General features: G+C 37.3%; 1 pseudogene; it reads right to left on the reverse strand.

Moving 5' to 3' along the window:
- Positions 1 to 11,910: 11,910 nt before the first annotated feature.
- LOC138944050 (uncharacterized) lies at positions 11,911 to 13,394 on the reverse strand (annotated as a pseudogene).
- Between the last annotated feature and the right edge of the window lie 8,090 nt (positions 13,395 to 21,484).

Genomic DNA, 21,484 nt, shown 5'->3' on the forward strand with positions numbered 1-21,484 from the left:
CAAAAATAATTTAAGCACAGTTTCGCGACAGAACGTAAACCGGGATTCCGACCGACGTTACGTTTGTCAAGAACGATACCTTCGGTTTTCTCATATTCCCTCAGATATCTTTCTTTAGTATCGTCGTCGTTTTCCCCGCATTCTTCTTGTTTAAGTTGTAAAAATGTACAATATTTATATACTCGGCGAACAATCCATCTTGACGGGTCGTATGATCGAATTGACTAACTTTATATTGCCAAATCTCACTTACAGCTGTCACGAGATAATCCTTTTCGATGGCTTTGCGTAATTCGCAGGACACCCACGTACCCTCGAATTCGCGTTCCTTAGCATTGTTATGCGTACAGGCCGATTGTGACAATGTTTCATAGCAACTGCGACATAATGTAAAAAGCAATTTTCCCTGCGTGCGATATGGGAGTACAGGATGAAATAAATCACACGGTGGAAGTACTTTGCACCGTATAAGACCTTCGATCGTATTAAAATTATAATTCGGTGCCCTCCCGATTAATGCGGAACATTCCTCGCCGACATAAATATCAGGTTGACCGATCGAGAAAGCACCTGTCTTCAAAACATACGGGTACAAGGACCATACGTCCACGTATCGTATTTTTTCCATACCTGTAATTCTGATAGTGCGTCACAATATTTCCCGTGCATCCCCCGAAAAATGCATCGCGCGGATCGAGCAGAGGCGTTTCCACCATCGGATGGTTCTCGAGATATTCACGCATTTCGATTATCTAGCATATCGCGATCGAAAGAGCATTCCCACTTTTCTATCACGAAATTGCGTTGTCGAAGTCTCCAGGAGATTACGAGAGTTCGCTCGTAATCTGAGTCAATCGTATCCTTGCAATCCGATGTAGAAAGTGGTCTATCGCGATTCATAGGAAAGCAAAACGGGCATCCGTGCCAAAAACATCCGTGAAATTGTAGTACATGACGTTGAGGCGTCTCTGTATCAGGCGTAATATCCATCGACGAGCGTGCCGTCGAGCGTGTCGATATTCGCGCGCGCGTCCTGCGTGGTTTATAGATTGTCCGAGCTCACGTTCCTTCCATATCAACCACTGCAGAGCTTTACGGGAATGATTGGTTGCTTTTCTGTATCCGCCAGTTGGAATGACGCCTATCGTATTTTGTCGCAAAAAGTTTTTCCGAAAAACAGTCATGCACGTCGAAGCAATTGTCGTGCATTCCTCGAACGGACATACATTTCCACCATAAATAAAAATTTTTCTGAACGCCATACATGTTTGTCGAAGAATATCAACGTCGATACGACAATAGTGAATAATCTCGCGTTAGAAATCGAACACGGTGTTTTTTTGTCGCATATCAGCATGCCATATAAGAAAGCGTTCGCGCTCTTCCGATTTCATTGTCTCCCGAGAATAATAATGCGTGTCAGGTAAGGGGCCGACATATGACTGATTTTCGACAGTGTTAAACAAATGCGGAAAAATGCCTTTATCCGACGTATCCTGTAATCCGAAGGCCTTCGGCAACTCGGATAAGCGCATCGGCATATAATTAACACTGTCGATGAATTTCGTATGTCCTACTGTTAACACCACGATCTTTGTACCGTTTAATATTAACTTAAGTTCTAAGTTATTACGATTTTCAACAATATACTTTAAAATAAATTGCGCGTCGAACGCTTTCGCATTATGCGCTATGCAAATGATCTGCTTGAAGTATTTTGTCGTACGCGTTGCAAAATCGACGAATTGTTTCACAGGATCATGTCGAAATACGAACTCTAGCACCCCGCACTATCGACACTTGACGAACAAGTTATTTTCTTTCGCGCACGCCTCGCAAATTTGTTGCGCCACGCAAAGAGTGGAAACGTGTTTTTTTACGGTCGACGTACCTTCGAGTGACTCGTCTTGTCGCGTTTCAAAATCGTAAAATATGAATGTTACACGCTCTTTTTTGCTCGCGTATGCATGTTCGTTTGCTACTTTACCGTCAAATTCTGTGCTGTCCTCTGTACTACGCATAACTGTCATCGCTGGCTCCATTACCGATGATGAAGACGATTCGGTAGAGGAGTTATTATCACGTCGAAGAGGCTACATGTAGCACAAATGATTCTCAGGTTTTGCTGAACGGCATAATTTGCAGTAAGAAACACCGCATTCGTGTGTCGCACTAAATTTAAGGATACGTCCGCATCCGTCGCAAAATCGCAAGATATTGCAGATATTTTTGGATGATTTACCGTCGTACGATTTTACGCTGCAATGACGCTCGAAACACTCCTTACCAAAAAATGCACGATTACACGCTTTGCATTTTATACTTCCGGACTGCTTACACGATGGCACAGTGAAACATCGCGGGCATTTATTTGGACAGCGATGACCCGTTTTATCGTTTCGATAACTTATATTAAACGGTTCGCAATAATTTCTACAACTCGCGGCGGCATTTAAATTTACAATAGGGTTATAATGACGTAAACGCTCATAACACACATTATATTTAAGCGTAACGAGGGTCGAGAGAAGCAAATAGCGCGATTCCGTCGTACATCGGTTTTTCACCGCGCTTGAAAGTACTGAAATTATAAACTATTAGGTGTACAACTTTGCTTCCGCCGTTTTCCTATAGATGGCTTTAGCGGTAAGTAGTGGTTGAAATAAATAGATCATAGACGTCATGCAATAAACTTGGGCATCTGTCAACATAACCCCATAGAAACATTACTCGATTTGTGTCTGCATCATAAAGTTATTTTCGATTGAAAATGTCAGTTTACGAGCCAAATTCTTGTCATTTGCGGGTAGTTTTAATTTTCTGGTTCAATATGAAGAAATCTGCGGCTGAGGCTCATCGAATGCTCTCAAATACTTATGGTGAAGCCGCTATTAGTGAAAGAATAGTGTCGTGAGTGGTTTCAACGCTTCAAGAACGATGATTTTCACGTCGAAGACCGGCATAGCGGTGGAAGAGAGAAGGTTTTCGAAGATGCAGAATTGGAGGCATTATTTAATGAAGACTCGAGTCAAAGTCAAAAAGAATTGGCACGATCATTGGGAGTGACTCAACAAGCAATAACCAGTTTTTTACAATAAAGCCTCAAATTTCGGAAAAAAACGGCGGAAGCAAAGTTGTACACCTAATACAATTACGATATTATCAACTGCGAGATATCGTTGAAAGCGCTCGATTTCCGGAATTCCACATCCCTCTTCAGTTATCGTAACACCAGCGTTCCTAGTTAATTGTAATGCGAACTTGCGTTGAAGCAGTGATTGCATCTGTCTTATATTATTCCATTTTTCATGTAACTCACCCGTACGTAAGTTACCGCGTTCGCAGTAAATTCGCGCTACTACGAGAGCGCGCGGAAAACACAAATTGTCGGAATTATTTATTGTTACTATTGAGCGTTTCACAACGTCTTCGTTTGTTAATTTAGCACGTTCGTGACCCGAAGGAACCGTGACATTAAAAATACGAATGTTAAAGTGTTCCGCGATATCGAGGCCCCCAGCACTCTGCGCTACTGAACTCACGAGTTTCCAGATATCCTCATACGACATGTCTCTAGCCGAACGAAAGGATAATCCTGCAGGGCCTTGAGATAAATTCATCGAATGGAAAGACATGCCCACATAATCTCCCGGTTCGCATAAATTTAATGTATACGCGTGAATTTCACGAAACGCATTTTCTAATGCGTGATAAATATTCAAACCTTCACATATCGGCCGTATCGCGAAACTCGCTTCTCTCCCGATTATGCCAAACCTCCTAAATTGCCGCATATTTTCCGTCAATAAATTTACGTAATTAATGCCGACCTCATGACGCTGCTGCTCCTCTTCCTCCTCCGGCTCCTCTTCACCGTCTTCTGTCTCCGACGAGGGATTGTAGCGTTCTTCCTCGATATTACGGAGTTGCGTTGCTCGTTCTTCAGGTGTCACTTCTTCATTTTGACCACCACCACCTCTCTGCACTGTCGAAACAAAAGAAAAATTTAATTACATATAAAATAAAAATTACATCTACATTACTTTTATTCTTTTTAAAATTTTGTATCTCACCTGGTGATGTCGTGATAGCTTCGCTGTTGTTTTCATCGGAACGTGCTCTCCCTAAAATTTAATATTTTATCAATATTGAATATAGAATTTGTATAAAGATTAATATTTTTATTTTATTTTTACGCGAAATTTACTCGAAGGTCCTGTTTCGAGCTCTTCTTCAGCGGGACGTTTTCAAAGCTGAGAGGCAGTCTCTCGGTCATCAGTTGCAGGCGTGTTTCGATCTATAAATTATGATTTTGAAAATTTAGATTAATCACTGTCTAGCGTATTCGATTACATTATATTTGCACAATATAAATAAAAACATTTTGCCTACCATTTAAACGGTTTCGTCCCATCAGTTTACATAGATCGTGAAATTATAAAACTCAGTTAATGGTAATTTTCAAGAAATTAAACGCAATATACAAACGCAAATAAGGGATTTAACATTTGTAAATGCATATTTTAATATTGTATTCGAAGAATTACTTTCACTAGGATTTAATGAAATTATGTGTATAATTTTAAAACGCAATTGTTAATTTTACGAAAAAAGTAAAATTTATTATCAATAAACATGAAATTTTTTCCAACTTTGAAATCACAGAGTATTTTTTCTTTTACCCCTCTCTATTATCTCCTTTATTTCTTTATTAGCGTGCATAGAATATTTCATTGTAAATTAATATCGGCCCAATATAATTAATATCGGTCTAATATAATGATAGCCAAGCGTTAAACGAGCGTCTTATTTCTAGCATAAGCACACATAGAGCGCCGTCTATAAGCTCGTAACCAGCGGTGCTCAAAAAAAGCTAGCGCGAGCGCATTCCCCCCAATACGCTTACTAGCATCGTTCCCGCGGCTACTTATCAGCTAATCGCCCGCGGTGCTTTCCGCTTATACGTGTCCGGGAAAACGCTAGCGTGAGCATGCGGCCGCCGCGGTGGGGCTCTGGAGCGCGGATAAACTTATTACTCGACACATATCTACGATAAATATTAAACACATTCGATGCGCGTGCGTATTTTTGTTATTAAATATTCTTGATTACTTTTTTATTTATGAGAGCGCACGTAAACGACAAATCGTTCATTTCGCAAAATGGATGTACGGTGGAAACATCCTTGGATGTCGATTGTCTGCGGGCCTACGGGATGCGGAAAAACAATTTTCGTGAAAACGTTTCTTCGCCATTTATCCAGCATGTCCGATGTTCGATTCGAGAGAATTTTATTTTATTACGCAGAATGGCAAGATGCGTATCAGCGTTTACAATACGTAGCGAGTGAAAAAGATAAAGAAGAAGAAAAAAAAACACAAAAAACCAATTCGTTAATAATGCTTCGATAAAATCGAAGAAAAATATAATCGAATTTCGCGAAGAATTACCACGCTCGGAAGATTATTCCAACGATCCGCTCGCGCCAAAATTAATAATAATCGACGATCTTATGAGGAAATCATCATCGTACGACGCTATCGTAGATCTGTTTACCATAGGAAGCCGTCATAAAAATCTCAGTATTATACTCATCTTGCAAAATCTCTTTCATCAAGGGTGCGGACAGCGCGACATATCTCTCAACGCGAATTACATAGTAGTTTTTAAAAATCCACGCGATCGCGCTCAAATACATCATCTAGCGCGTCAAGTATATCCCGACGATCCAAAATTTATGGAAGAAGCGTACTACAACGCTACATCGAGACCACACGGGTATTTATTGCTTGATTTGAAACAACCGAAGGTGATATGCTATTTGTATTCGCCGACGAGGACGAAGGTGACAAAACATTAACGAGCTACGCAGTTTCTCCAACAAAGAAAAGGAAAGGATTGCTCGATTGGAGCAAACTCGAATGATGGAACTCAAAAAATGGTATAGTCCCTCGCATTATGCGGGCTATTCGGCGACGGATAATTTATCGCGAGTCGCTAAACCGAATTTCTCACGTGACGAGGTCGTCGACTGGCTTAAATCGCAAGACGCATACACGTTACATCGTCCGGTACGTCGAAAATTTCCACGCTTACATTATAACGTGACAAATATCGATGACTTATGGGAGGCTGATTTGATCGATATTCGTAATCTCAAGAGCTATAATGACGATTATTCATATCTATTAAGGGGATCCAAAATTACCGACAAAACGCGAAAATCGTTTCAAGTGAAAATCTTTTTCTTGGCTACACAGATTGATAAATCTTTTTCCACAGTTAAAGTATTGATAATAACAAAGGCGGGGAGCTATATTTCATATAACAAATCAAAGAAAAGTTAAACAATTACAGTTTTGTTATCGACTTCTTGCGTCAAGTCGTAACAATATTTATTTAATATAAAAGTTCTGCAGTTTGTTCGTGCACAAGATATAGCTCCCCGCCTCGGGATAACATGAAGGAATATTAGTGAACTCTTAGAAATAAGTTTATTAGTTTAGTAAAAAAGATTTTCACTCGAAATGCTTTCATGCATATGTGTGCGTGCGAGAATGAGGCAAAAGAGTAAAACAGAGCAGTAGATTAGTTGCGTGATGTCGCGATAGACGGAGCTGCAATCTTACATGACAAGGACAGACATAATCGTACTATCTTTGTCTCTTTCATGCGTGCGAGAGTAATATACATGTACGCACTAACATTATTAGCAGTATCTTTTTTCTCTCGATCATACGCTCTGTCTCTTTCTAATCGCTCGCTCGCTATGTACTATGTATCGCTTAGCTTCATGCTCCTCGCATATTCACTTACGCGTTTACTCGCGCTTCTCTCTCTCTCTCTCTCTCTCTCTCTCTCTCTCTCTTTCTTTCTGCTCGTTCATTATTGTATTCCTTTATTCCCATTATTATATTTTTTTATTTGGCTCAACTTTTATTCTTTCTATTCTCGTCTCCCTACATAAAAATAAATAAATTTATTTATTTATGTTTATTTGATACATCATAAATGAGATACACAAGTTATTTTCTTTTTCTATTTAACTACAGTTAAATACAACACATGTACATACAAAAATACACATAATTAAATACTTTTTCTATTTATGACATACACAATATCTCATTTATGTTGTATAAAATAAAGACGAATAAATTAATGTATTATTATGTAGGAAGACGAGAATAGAAAGAATAAAAGTCGAAGAAATAAAAGAATATAATAATAGGGATGAGAAAGAAGACAATAAAGAACGAGGAGCAAGCGAGATGACAAACATCAAAAAGTTCCAAAGTCTCGCTCGCGAGGCTCTCTTTATCTATAATATCTCGGGTTACATATCGTTCGTAAAATTTCTGTTTTTCGTATTTTATGGATATCAAAATAATTCTAATAGATTAATGAGATTCTTGCGATTAAAATAATACTAAACATGACATAAATCGGATAATTTTTAATCAATTATGTTATTAAAATTATGATTACTTATTTCATTTAAAATTATCCGATTTATGTCATATTTGGTGTTATTTTAATCGCAAGAATCTCATTAATCCATTATAATTATTTTTATATGTGGGCCTGTCAGGATAGCCCGTGTATAGGATGAGATGATATAATTCGAATTAAACAGATAAAGAGACAAGGGAGGCGAATGTTTTTATTGCGAACGATTTATTTGCGAGGATGTTGTCGTCTATTGCCCGTGTCGTATCTGTTATTGCCGATATCGCTGGATTCTCGCTCCGAGGTTCTTCTTACTGTTCTTGCGACGAGGAATCTTTTTGATCTCCCCGGGACTCCGAAATCGCGAATATTTATATTCTTTCTGCGCTAAGTGTATCCCCGCTCCCCGAGGTCGAACCAATCGCCGGGCGATAAATAACAAAGATTTGATTTGCTAATTCGAACGTTCGTACGTGCGCTATGTTTCGAATCGAGCTCTCGTCGTTATACAATATCAATAAACAAATAATAACGTCCCGGACAAAACGCTAAGTCAATATATATATATAAAAAATTATATGCCTACAGTTCGGCCATTCTGACATTTTGGCCGTCCCGGTCAAACGCTAAAGAAAACAAGTCTTGATTCCGTTCGCAAAAAGAATCGCGTTATACATAAAATAAAATAATGTCGAATTTCTGGTCAATGTATATAAGGGCGCATTTGATCTGGCGCTGATATACCGGTATACGGTCCTTGAGTCAGCTGAAAGATCTCAATATCGGTAATGACGTAACGGTCGCGATCCAAAACTTTTTTTATTACACTTTTTTTATTACGGACCTTTAAATTTAGGTATTATTTTTTGTTGATCCCTGGCGTAGTCTCTGTATTTCGTATTTCCACGTAATCGCCGACTTTATATTCGCGCGCTGGTTTTCGTCGCAGATTGTATCTTATTTCATTTTTATGCTGCGTTTCGTTGATGTTCGCTTGAGCTTTCTCTCGCCACAAATCGAGATCGCGTTCGGAATTATCATTTAAATTAATTAAACTACGCAACGAATCATTTGAATCTCCTCACTGCTCGACGCCAAACAATAAACGAGCAGGAGTCTCGCCGGTCGCACGACAAACTGTATTATTTAAATAATACTCGACTCGTTCCAAAGCACGGTCCCATTTACAGGGTGTCTCGCTCGATTTCGCCAACATTGGGGTTATTATCAGGTTTGGGAAGTAACGCGTTACTTGTAACGCCGTTACCGTTACAGTTACTTTTTTTCAGTAACTGTAACGGTAATGGCGTTACAAATTTTATTTGTAACGGAAAAAGTAACTTCGTTACATTTTTCGGTAACGAGTAACGAATTTAGCAGTTACTTTTATCGTTACTTTTTTCAAATTTTTTGATTTATTTAAGATATTATTCTTGCTATTGTGCGTGATAAAATTTTTATCTTAACCGTAAAGCCGTAAGCAAATCGACCAATTAGCATTCTTATTATGTTGTAATCTCATTTACTACCAGTTCTAAGTACCTTGCAACGAAAATTAGAAAATCTCAATAAATCTGACCTTATAGATTGCCATTCATTAGTTGAAGCTATTCAGCAAGGTTTAAATAAAAGGTAACTTATTAATTTGATTAATACATATGTTATTTAATTTTAAATAAGGATTTAATTGAAAAATATTATTTTATTTTAAACTATTGATTCAAAAGTATTAATTTCAATAAAACAAACAATGTCGCTTAATTTACTATATTTGATTTTAGATTTCTTACAATATTTGAAACAAAAGAATTAATAATAGCAGCATGTTTACATCCAAAATTTAAATTAAACTGGTTAACCGGAGAAAAAAGAAAACGTGCTGAAAATTACTTGGAGGATTTATTGGGAATCCGATCAACTGAAAATTCTTCAAAAGCTGGAAAATCTGACGATCACGATGATTTTTTCATTTTTGAGCAAAAAACGGTGCAAAATGAATCTGAACAAGAAGAATTGCAACGGTTTTTAAAATCAAATAATTGTAATATAGAAATGTTAAACGACTATCCAAAACTTAAAAAACTTTTTATTAAATATAATACAGCTCTATCAAGCAGTGCATCTGTAGAAAGAATGTTTAGCATCGGTGGCTCTGTATTAACACCACAAAGAGGGCATTTAAATGATGATACTATGGAGCAACAAATTTTATTAAAAATTAATAAAGAATTTCGATAAAATTTAATCATTTATTTTGTAATAAACCTTGAATGACATCTTGCTTACAATTTTTTAAAAGATTTTCTTATGCAAAATAATTTATTAGTTTGTATTGTAAAAAAGTAACGGAAATTGTAACGACTCGTTACTTTTTAGTAACTGTAACGGTAACGAGTTACTTTTTAAAATTGGTAACGAGTAACGGTAACGAGTTACTTTTTAGAAAAAATAACGGTAACGGTAACGAGTTACTTTTTAGAAAAAATAACGGTAACGGTAACGAGTTACTTTTATAAAGTAACTTTCCCAACCCTGGTTATTATTCTGTTAAATCTTTCTACCTGTCCGTTTTCTCTCGGCGTGCTTACCGCAACTAAAATGTGTTCTATATTGTTGGATTTTAAATATTTCTTGAACGCGTCAGATGTGAAACAAGTTCCCTTGTCCGAAATCAAGCGTTTCGGTTTGCTATACGCGCGAAAATATTCGCAAAGATGTCTTATTGATTCCTCCGTCGTTGTTGATTTACACGGATAGAGCCGGATAAATCTAGTGAACGCGTCAATAATAACAAGCAAATGACGATAACCTTTACCGGTCTTTTCCAAAGGCCCCATGTGGTCTATATGTATAGTTGCGAAAGGCAAGTTTTCCTTTGGTATATTATGCAAATATCCTTCCGCTTTACCGCTTGGCGGAGAAAATTCAATGCACTTTAAACAATTGTTAATATATTCTCGTACTTTATCGCGCATTCGTGGGAACCAATAAACCTTTGCTATATTATTGATTACTTTATTAATTCCCACGTGACCAAGATCATCGTGACAGATTCGAATAACATTCGCTTCCATTAAACGCGGAATATAAAATAATAATTTCTTATTTTTGTCTTTTCTATATACTAACCCATCGCGCAGCTCGTACTGTTTTACATCGCCTGTCTCTAATTTGCTGCGGATTTTAAGAATCTCTTCGTCGCGATCTTGACAGACGGATAAAGTTCTTTCGAGCGTACTACCCTCCAACACGAGTATGCTGTGGCAGCGGCTAAGAGCATCGACGTGAGCCATTCGCTTTCCCGGACGATGAACAATCTCATAATCATAATTTTGTAGAAAAAGAGCCCAACGCGAAATTCGAGGATTTATATCTTTTTTGCTCAACGTGAGACGGAAACTATCGCAATCGATAATAACTCTAAACCTGCGTCCCGCGAGATATATGTGGAATCTTTTTAACGCATATACAACAGCCAGACACTCCAACTCGAAGCTGTGATATCTCGATTCCGTCGGCGTCGTCCGCTGGCTCCAAAACGAAGTTGGACACCACGTATTATCATTCTGCTTTTGGAGCAGAATTCCGCCGAAACCGCTCGCGCTTGCGTCACAATGTAATTCCGTCTCCGCACGCGGTGAATATATGGCTAATATTGGCTTGTTAGATAAACGCTCCTTGAGCGCTTCGAACACAGCATTTTCTTCCGAACTGAATTTAAAAACGGCATTCTTTTTAACCAGCTCATATAATGGTTTCGCTAACACCGAAAAATTAGGAATAAATCGGCGAAAATAACTAGCAAGTCCGACAAATCTGTGTACATCCTTAGCATTGCGCGGTATCGGGTAATTCAAAACAGACTCGATGTTTTCGTCGCTCGGTCGAATGCCATGCCCGCTCACACAATAACCCAAATAACGAATTTCCGTTTGTGCAAAACAACACTTGTCTAATCGAAATTGTAAATGGTGCTTGCCTGCTATTTCAAAAACTTCAGACAAAACTTCGATATGCTCGCTCACATCTTCCGTCGCGACCAACAAATCATCCAGATATAATATTATTTTATTTCCTCGAACCAACGGTTCAAACACGGCATGAATATAACGCTGAAATACACGCGGTGCGTTCATTAAGCCAAATGGCATACGCAAATATTTGTATTGGCCCAAAGGAGTCACGAATGACGTGAATTTAACGGATGCCTCGTGCATCTTTACGTGGTGAAATCCGTCTTTCAAATCCAAGATCGTGAAATATATTTTATCTCGCAAACGATCAATATTATCGTCGATTAATTCGGTCGGGAAATTATCGCGTATCGTAATCTTATTTAACTCACGGTAATCAATACATAATCGAAAGCTATTATCTTTTTTCTTTGCCAAGACAATAGGGCTAGCATATGGCGAATTACTAGGTCGAACAATAGTTTTTTCCAAAATATCGTCTAAGATTTTACGCAAAGCTTCCTTGTCCCTTTACATCTAGATCAGCGTAAACGACACCGTTAATTCTCAGCCGCAAGCCATTAATTCCGCAAAATTGACCGACGTTTTCGTCCGCAAGTAAACGCGAGTCGCCTCGAATTATCTCGTCCTTAATAAGACTAATCGGAGAGCCCGAATCGATCATCGCATCAAGAACATAATTATCCGTACCGCCGCTCTCATTTCTGGCTACGACTTTAACAACAAACATATAAGGCTTTAACAACCCAGCAGATTGTACAACATTAGCCGACGCAATTCGCACAGAGTCATTTGACATTTCCGCCGCCGCGGACCGATTTTGCTTCGGACATTCCCTCGCTAAATGTCTCGGCGATCCACACGAATAACAAGCCCGTTTCACCGGCGATCGCTTACACTGGGTTACGATATGCCCCATCTCATGACACCGGAAGCACTTCATCTGTTTTCCTCTTGTCGACGTCTCGATCCTTCCTCCGCCGGTCATCCTCGCTCCCTCCTTCCTTGGCCTGGTATCGATTCTCCTGTGGTTCATTTGGATTTTTTCGAACGCCTTTAATAACTCTGTCCCCGATCGAAAGTTCATGAGGCGCGCCTGATCCTGCAAACGTGGATCTGTTACTCCCTCAATGACGTAATCCAGCAACTCGTCTTCTGCGATCGGTATGCGGTTCGCGAGGATTACTTTTTCGTGGTAGTAATCGCAAAACGGCTCGTCTCCTCTCCATACGCGGGACTCAAATTCTCTTCTTAACGACAGCTTCCCTGGCCGCAAGTCAAACATCAACTCCATTTCTCGCAGAAGATCCTCCAGGTTTAACGTCACGTACTCGGCTTTCGAATAAAACCACGATAACGCACGGCCCTTCAGCCGAGAACCAATCAATACTTTCGTCGAATTCTCGTCTAGTTGATATGTGCGTCTCAACAATTCCAGTTGCTGCTTCCATCTCCAGAAAGTACCGTCCGCCGCATCAAATTCAGGCAGCAACTCCTTGATGCCTCTAACGCCTCCAAACGCCGAAATAGTGCTGCCACTCGTCATCGCCGTCATCGTCGATGCGCTCCGCATTATCTCCACTTCTCGTCGGAGCTACTGTTGCTCCCTTTCCAAAATCGCTCGCTCTCGACATAGCAAAGTAAGTTCTCTTTGCATCGCATCATCGCTGTCCTCCGATCTTGATGCCGTCGCGCTCGCTTGATCCTCTCGTCTCAGAGTATTGTCACCGGTCTCCGCTCCCCCGGCGGCATCGTCCCGTTCGCTAGCCACATGCACGTCAACCAAAGTCGCGGCGCCGTCCAAACACACCGCTCGTCCCCGCTGCTCGCAGAGCCTCTCCCATGCAGCCGGATCATTCTCCTTCAACCGCCGGATGATTCGAGCTTTGTTCCTCCCGTAGATATTCCTTTCTCGCGAAGAACCTCTCTCAATTCGGCAATGGTAAAATCGTTTGCTTGATACGACTCCATTACTGTCACTCCGTTATTCAAGTCCGTTAATAATCTCGATCGATATACCGTCGCGTGACTCGACGTTCGCAACACTCACGAATTCAAAATATCGACCGTCTTTATTTGTGCTCGTGCCTCACACGGTATCTCGTACTGCCGAGAAATCTCAAATTGCTTACCTCGAGCAGAATTCACGGAACTGGGTGCAGTGTCTGTATCCCGCTCCTGATAAAGCTGTGGGCCTGTCAGGATAGCCCGTGTATAGGATGAGATGATATAATTCGAATTAAACAGATAAATAGACAAGGGAGGCGAATGTTTTTATTGGGAACGATTTATTTGCGAGGATGTTGTCGCCTATTGCCCGTGTCATATCTGTTATTACCGATATCGCTGGATTCTCGCTCTGAGGTTCTTCTTACTGTTCTTGCGACGAGGAATCTTTTTGATCTCCCCGAAATCGCGAATATTTATATTCTTTCTGCGCTAAGTGTATCCCCGCTCCCCGAGGGCGAACCAATCGCCGGGCGATAAATAACAAAGATTTGATTTGCTAATTCGAACGTTCGTACGTGCGCTATGTCTCGAATCGAGCTCTCGTCGTTATACAATATCAATAAACAAATAATAACGTCCCGGACGAAACGCTAAGTCAATATATATATAAAAAATTATATGCCTACATATACTAATAAAATACAATATGAAAGTTTCAGTTTTTATTTTATAAGATGTTTATATATAGTAGATAAGGAAAGATCCCCGCACGATGCTGGAGAGTCGACAAAAGCGAAAGCGAGAAAAGTAGTATATATATATAAATTTTATAATAATTTATATATGTTAATCTAACGTGAAAGATTATAGATAAAGGGAGCCTCACGAGCGAGACTTCGGAACTCTTCGATATTTGTCGTCTCGTTTGCTCCTTCATTCTTTCTCAGTAGTATAGGGGCAACTATAGCGAGACACAACAAACCCCCACTCCTCGGCCACTGGCGCCGACCCCCTGCTGTGCCTGTCTGGGGCCCTCCCCCCTTAAGGGTGGCTGTGGAAAAAAAGAGTGGAGGGGACTCGTGGACGTCTACGAGGCAATTTTCCCTTTAAATTTTTTATTTTTTATTTATTATTTTTTTATTTTTTCGGACGCGTGAACATGCTCGGGCTCGAACCTGGGTCCTCCACATTTCCAGACAGGGTCCTAGTATGCTGGGCTAGCTGAAATCTTATTAGAATAAGGCTTAGATGTAGTATTTGTAGAGAGTAGTCCTCCGACATAGGGGACCCTACGCTCTGATTGGCTTCCCTATAGTTGCCGGCAGTTTGATTGGATGAGGAGCATGTTTCTGAGCGAGAGGGAAAAACGCGGCAAAATAACACGTGTGTAAGAATCGGCAAGATGGCGGCCACCGAGAATGGTGACGTCACGAGAATAGAAGGGGTCGTAAAAAGCAAGTCTGTGCAGGTAGCGATTACGAAGGTTTTAGAGCTTTATGACGTCGCTTAGACGAGGAGAGAAAGGATAGGAAAATAGTAAATGTTTTTATATAAGCGATTTAAAATAAAAAATTTTTATTAAATATTATACTTATGTTTAAATGTAAATAATAATTTCGCAATGTACAAAATTTCTTATGTGACGGAAAACATGCAAATTCGCTGCTATATACATCGATAAAAACGAGAGCCGAGAAAAATTAACGTTCTATTATATATCCGTATGGTAGCGAACAATGGCTATCAATAAACCTACGTTTTAGCAATACAGGCTCACATACTTTAGTTTCGTCCCGTGTTACGATCTCATGAAACGCGGTGCGACGAATTGCTCTAAAACGTAGATTTATCGAAGTTCCAGCCAATTCTTTTTCGTTCTCTTATGTAGTATTTGTAGAGAGTAGTCCTCCGGCATAGGGGACCCTACGCTCTGATTGGCTTCCCTATAGTTGCCGGAAGTTTGATTGGATGAGGAGCATGTTTCTGAGTGAGAGGGAAAAACGCGGCAAAATAACACGTGTGTAAGAATCGGCAAGATGGCGACTACCGAGGATGGAGATATCGTGCAGTATACGCATCTCCGCATTTCACCACCCCTACGGAAAAACCGAGAAATGTACGGTATATTTCATCCTCTCCTCCGACTTCTTTGTGAAAATACAAAATCGGATAAGGTACTGCTAGAATAAAGTAACTGATACGTCGGGGCTGAACACGTGCGTACATGTACGGGTAGGGTTGACCGGGCGACCGAGGTGCACTAGGCAGGTAGACGTTCGGTAACGTCATCGCTGGAGAGGATAGAAAGGGTCATGAAATACGGGTACCTGAGACTGTTTGACACGGAGTCTTAGGACGGAGACTATGACGTCACAGAGACGTCGGGAAGAAAGGATAGGAAAAGAGAAAATGTTTTTACGTAGCATTATTTTAAAAACAGTTTTATTTATATTTATTTATATTTCTTACATAAGAATATTATGCTTTGTACAATAAAAAATTATTTTACATAAAAATATTTGTACAATAAAAATTCTTATTTACAATTAAATATAACTATATTGCGTAGCAAAAAAGATTATCTCTTAGCACGAGGGAAAATACGCGAATTCGTTATATTGCAACTTTAAAAACGAGAGTTGAGAAAACAGAGAAGAAAAATTATCGTTCTGCTACATAGCCGTATGGTAACGAACAATGACTATTGATAAATTTACGTTTCATCAATACAGGAGTACATACTTCAGTTTCATAGCATGTTACCAGCTCATGAAACACAGTACGCCAAATTGCTCTAAACCGTAAGTTTATCGAAGTTCCAGCCGATTCTTCCTCATTTTCTTCATTTTCCCGTACCCTTTCTTTAGCTAACATCAAATTTCTAATACTAAGAAAATTGATTAGTTGAGAGTTTTCAAAATTTAAGGTTATGCCCTTCACTTTGTAGCATTCGTGTGTTCGTCCGTCCGGTGCACGAACAATGTACGCATAAAATTTAGGGCCACCAGATACGAACGTCTCGATATAGCTACCGCGGCCGTAACTTTCAAGCTCGTCCGTCATATCGCCTAGAAAATTTCCCGTACGTGGTTCATACGTTCGGGTCACCGCTGCCCACGTAAATACATGAATCCGTATCATAATACAAAACGCGACGATCTAATCGCTCTAAATAAGAATATAATTTTAAACGCGTCTGCGCCGTCGCATATGCAGCTATTACAACATTCGTTATCGATGAGGGAATGACAGCGTCTTGTCGCAATCGCCACGAAAGATATATTACCTCGTCGTTTACGGGTAATATGCCGGTTATCTCGTGCTCAGCACTCATCATCAATGTCGCAAAACGCTGAGGCGTTATCACGACTTCGGTATTTGGTAAATTGGATCGCTGGCCGAATTTTCCCCAAAGAGAATTTAAGCACAGCTTCGCGACAGAACGTAAACCGGGATTCCGAGTGACGTTACGTTTATCAAGAACGTTACCTTCGGTTTTCTCGTACTCCCTCAGATATCGTTCTTTAGCATCGTCGTCGTTTACCCCGCATTCACACGGCCATCCACTGGCTTCTTGTTTAAGCTGCAAGAATGTATTTATATATTCGGTGAACAATCCGCCTTGACGTGTCGTATGATCGAATTGGCTAACTTTATATTGCCAAATCTCGCTTACAGCTGTCACGAGATAACCCTTTCCGTTGGCCTTGCGTAATTCACAGGTCACCCGCGTACCCTCGAATTCGCGTTCACGAGCATCGTCATGTGTACAGGGCACCTGCGAAAATGTTTCGCAACAACTGCAGCATAAAGCAAAAAGCAATTTTCCCTGCACACGATATGGGAGTACCGGATGAAATAGGTCGCGTGGTGGGAGTACTCTGCAACGTATGAGCCCTTCAATCGTATCGAAATTAAAATTCGGTGCCCTTCCGATTATTGCGGAACATTCCTCGCCGACGTAAATATCCGGATGGTCGATTGGGAACAAAGAGGGTACAAAGAGCACACGTCTACGTATCGTATTTTCTCCGTACCCGTAACCTCATAACGAGTCACGATATTTCCCGTGCGGCCGCCGAAAAATGCATCGCGAGGATCGAGCGGAGATGTTTCCACCATCGGATGATTTTCGAGATATTCGCGCATTTCGTGATTATCGCGTCATAATTTATCAAAATTATTTTTAACAAAAAAATTAATTGTTCAACCAAATCTTTTTTTCATTGTTAATATTATAGATCTAAATTTACTTCCACGATGTGAAATATCATCCGCTAAGTCTGCATATTTTTCTTCCTATATAAGATGCAAAGATCATTAAGCGAATTATCTTTTCAAATAAATATATTCAAATAATCATCAAACAAGAGAGTCTTTTCAAATAAACAGTAAGATGTATCGACACTATCTGCGCACGTACAAACTCTCGATACGATACAACACACACAAATAATATTGTTTTCTAAAATAATAATTTATTGTTTATTTTACAATCACCAAAACAATGAACAGCTAAAAGCACTTATTAATAATTATAAATTATTTTACTTTAACAATAAATTTGTATTTTTAAATAAATAAATTGAATCAGCAAAAATTGTTCTATTTCACCGAAAAAAGAAATTTTGTTGTAACATTAAACTTGTTAAATTCGTTAAATTTAACAAATTTTTAATTTAATAAAATTTTTATTTGTTAAATTTGTCATATTTAATTTTTAATATTAAATTTGTTTCTTTATTTTGTTATAATATTAAATAATTCATTATAATAGCAAAATATGGATATATTTTTCATATATGCAATATCAACAATTGTATTACTGATTAAAATTCTTTTTCTCTATTAGATCAAAAAACATTTTAATAATTTATAATGATATGTTTATGAAAGTTTACTCTATTTAACTATTGAAAAAAAGTTTTGTTTTCTTACGATATTAAATTACTATTTATACACACACATTTACATCGCAAAAAATTAACCGATACTTTACTATAAGATTTTGTTATACTATTAGTAAGATTCTTTTCATTCTTACCTCTAAAAATTCGGGTTTATAGATATTAATGAACGGTTTCATGCCAACCCTAATTATACCTTCTTTAAAAATACCTTCTTTAGAATGAAACATATATTGCTCAAGCCATTGTTTGCGTTCTACGATAAGTACATAATTAGATATTTAGTATTACTTTGTTTTTGTGACAAAATTTACTAATTATTATACTGATTTACAGTAAATGACAATTTTTTTTTCATTTATTAATTCCTTTAAACTTTTTACTAAAAATATATAAACAATATTTGTAAAAGCATATAATAACAATATCTTATGTATAAGATTTTTACCATAGTCCGTTTGCTTCATTAATTTAAATGCCATGCTAAAAGGAAATCTACCGATCTGAGAAATATTTTTGAGCTTTTGTCGAAGAACGTATTGATGATGTACTATCGATATAATTGCGGGAATTATTAAAACTACGAACAAGGCGCACAATATCAAAAAGATTAAGTCCATTTTTGTAGCCTGTAAATATATTAAACAGCCCAAGTTACCAAATATGTAATGCATAAATTATTATAAATACTTTGTAAGATTGAATTTTACACTCACACATTGACAAATATTTTATTGACACGATGTTTATATCATTATTATCTTTATTAATTCAGAAAATTATATAAAGATACTTTATTAAAGAAGATGGAATATAATATGTATATAAATATATATCATCGATGAAAATTGAGTATAAAATTAATGGTTGAGAATATTTCGTCGGCAAAACATTTCTCGATTATTTCTATGTAACTCGTCCAAATTTGGAATCTGTGTTCATTAATCGAAAGATTCACGAGATAAATTATTTATATTCATGCAATAAATTATTTATATTTTATTTTTCTACCGTATTTCATTGAGTTCTTGAAAAAGTTTTGCGGTTTAAAACGTATAATTATTCTTTTTTGCTTCCTCATAGAGGAAGCTTTGTTTTTGTGACAAAATATTTTTTCGAATTTTTTTATGCCAATGTGTTCAAAATGTTCCAAAACGTCAAAAAATTATATTCCTAGAAAATGTATGTATCTGTGTATGTATGTATGTACGGAATGTTTGTATAACTCTAACTTCCGCAATTTTTGAGATATCTGATCAAATTTTTTTATATGAATAGATTATTATAAAAGGATGGTTGGTTATGAATTTGATGATAGAGTCAGCATCAGTGAAAGAGTCCATTTTCTATAAAATTTTGAATTTTTAGAAAAATGTATGTATACGAATTATACTCGGAAATAATTTTCGCAAATTCTGAGATATCGGGTTAAATTTTTTACACAAATAGAGTATCATCAAAAACGCTGAAAGTGAAGATAATTTCCAGCACGTGCAAAAATGTTTTGGTCAACAACGGAATATTAGTATTGAAACAGTTATCAAGTCATTAAAATGCATTACTGACAGCTCCGTTCTTTTAAACTGTTTATCAATGTTTCTTGTATGTTATCTTTTCTTATAATAAAATTAATTAAGTTTTTCTTAAATGAGTTTTTATATTTCTGAAAATCTATAATCTACAATGTAAATGTATAATTTATAATTATATAAAAATAAAAAAGTATGTAAATTAGAAAATAGCATATTGCTTCTTTATCTTCTATATTTTTTTATTTCGCTCACAAAGTTTCCTCTATAGGGAAGTAAAAATTGAAAAACCCACTTACTTTAAGGAACTTAAGTTTTGTGAGATAAAATAAAATAATGAGGAAGTAATGCGCAAGTTTCTAATTCGCATGATTTTCAGTTTGTTTAACAATAATTTAAAGATATGATATATATACGTGTTCACAAAATATTAAAGCAATATTGAATTTCAAATTTTTGATTAAACGTACATTTGAGCATAAGCGCTCCATCATTACTGTTTAATTGAAATATATGTACAGTATATAACCGAGTTTCAAAGAATTATAATTTGCAAAATTAAGTATCCGCCCGTATTTTGTTTCATGAGTTTCATTATTAAATTATTACATTTTAACTTTGCACGAATTACTTTGTGTCTCGAAAAAAATAAAAAGCAAAACCACGAATTTTATCTAAATGATACTGAAAAAATGCAAGATTTCGGTACTTACTGTTTGTTACGTTGCAGCAAACAATAATGCTTTGCCAAAATATTTGTCACTTTTAGCAAATATCGCTGCGCTTTACTACTAATTATAAATCATAATTTATCGTGCTTTATATATAAATATAGTATAACTAAATATAATAAAATAACCGAGAAAAAGAGAGAGGAGAAGAATAGATGCTTTAAAAAAGATGTTTTAGAATAACTTTTTTTTTTTAAAGCAGAATATTATATAATTGTTTTTACTTCTTCTCGACACAAGATTCGATCACGAAATGATGCATCTTAATCTTTATTATTCAAGTCTTAATCTTTATTATTTTATCTTATCTTATTTTTATTTTTAATTCTCGTTTTGCGCGACTCGAACCAGCAATATATAATATGCAATGCAATACACACAACGAAACCGTATCACTTATCTTATATGATTTCTCCTCGCAAACATTTGAAATATTTCTATACGATTGTGTGAACTACCCTTTGATAACAATGAGGTACGAGATGTAAACGAGATAAAAACAATAATTGTTTGCATATACATAGTATATCTAACAATAAGTAATAATATACAGGGTGTAACAGAGCGCCGTATCAGCCGTTTTTTGAGGAAACAACGCATTTTCGTGAAAAATGTTTCATACAAAAGTTGTAGAGCTCTAAGTGGCGTATTATATAATAATATTAGTATGACCTTGAATAACACCGTCACATAATGACATTATGTTTATAATTTGCAATCTTCTTGAATATTCAGCTGATCATGATTGTTACTTGCCAAATCGGTTACGATAATATTTTATAAATATTTGATTCTTGCTTTATTCTTGACAGAAAATTTTTTACATTCGGTAATTACTGTTAAATTATTGTTCCATTAGTGATGTGTGCACACGTATTAGATAATATACAATACATTTATTGCAATTTTACATTTATTAAGCGCATTTTGTTGTCTAAATGCGT

Source organism: Polyergus mexicanus, unplaced genomic scaffold, assembly GCF_030449975.1.
Source record: "Polyergus mexicanus isolate NDT 795.1 unplaced genomic scaffold, iyPolMexi1.0 SCAF_79, whole genome shotgun sequence".
NCBI lineage: Eukaryota > Metazoa > Arthropoda > Insecta > Hymenoptera > Formicidae > Polyergus > Polyergus mexicanus.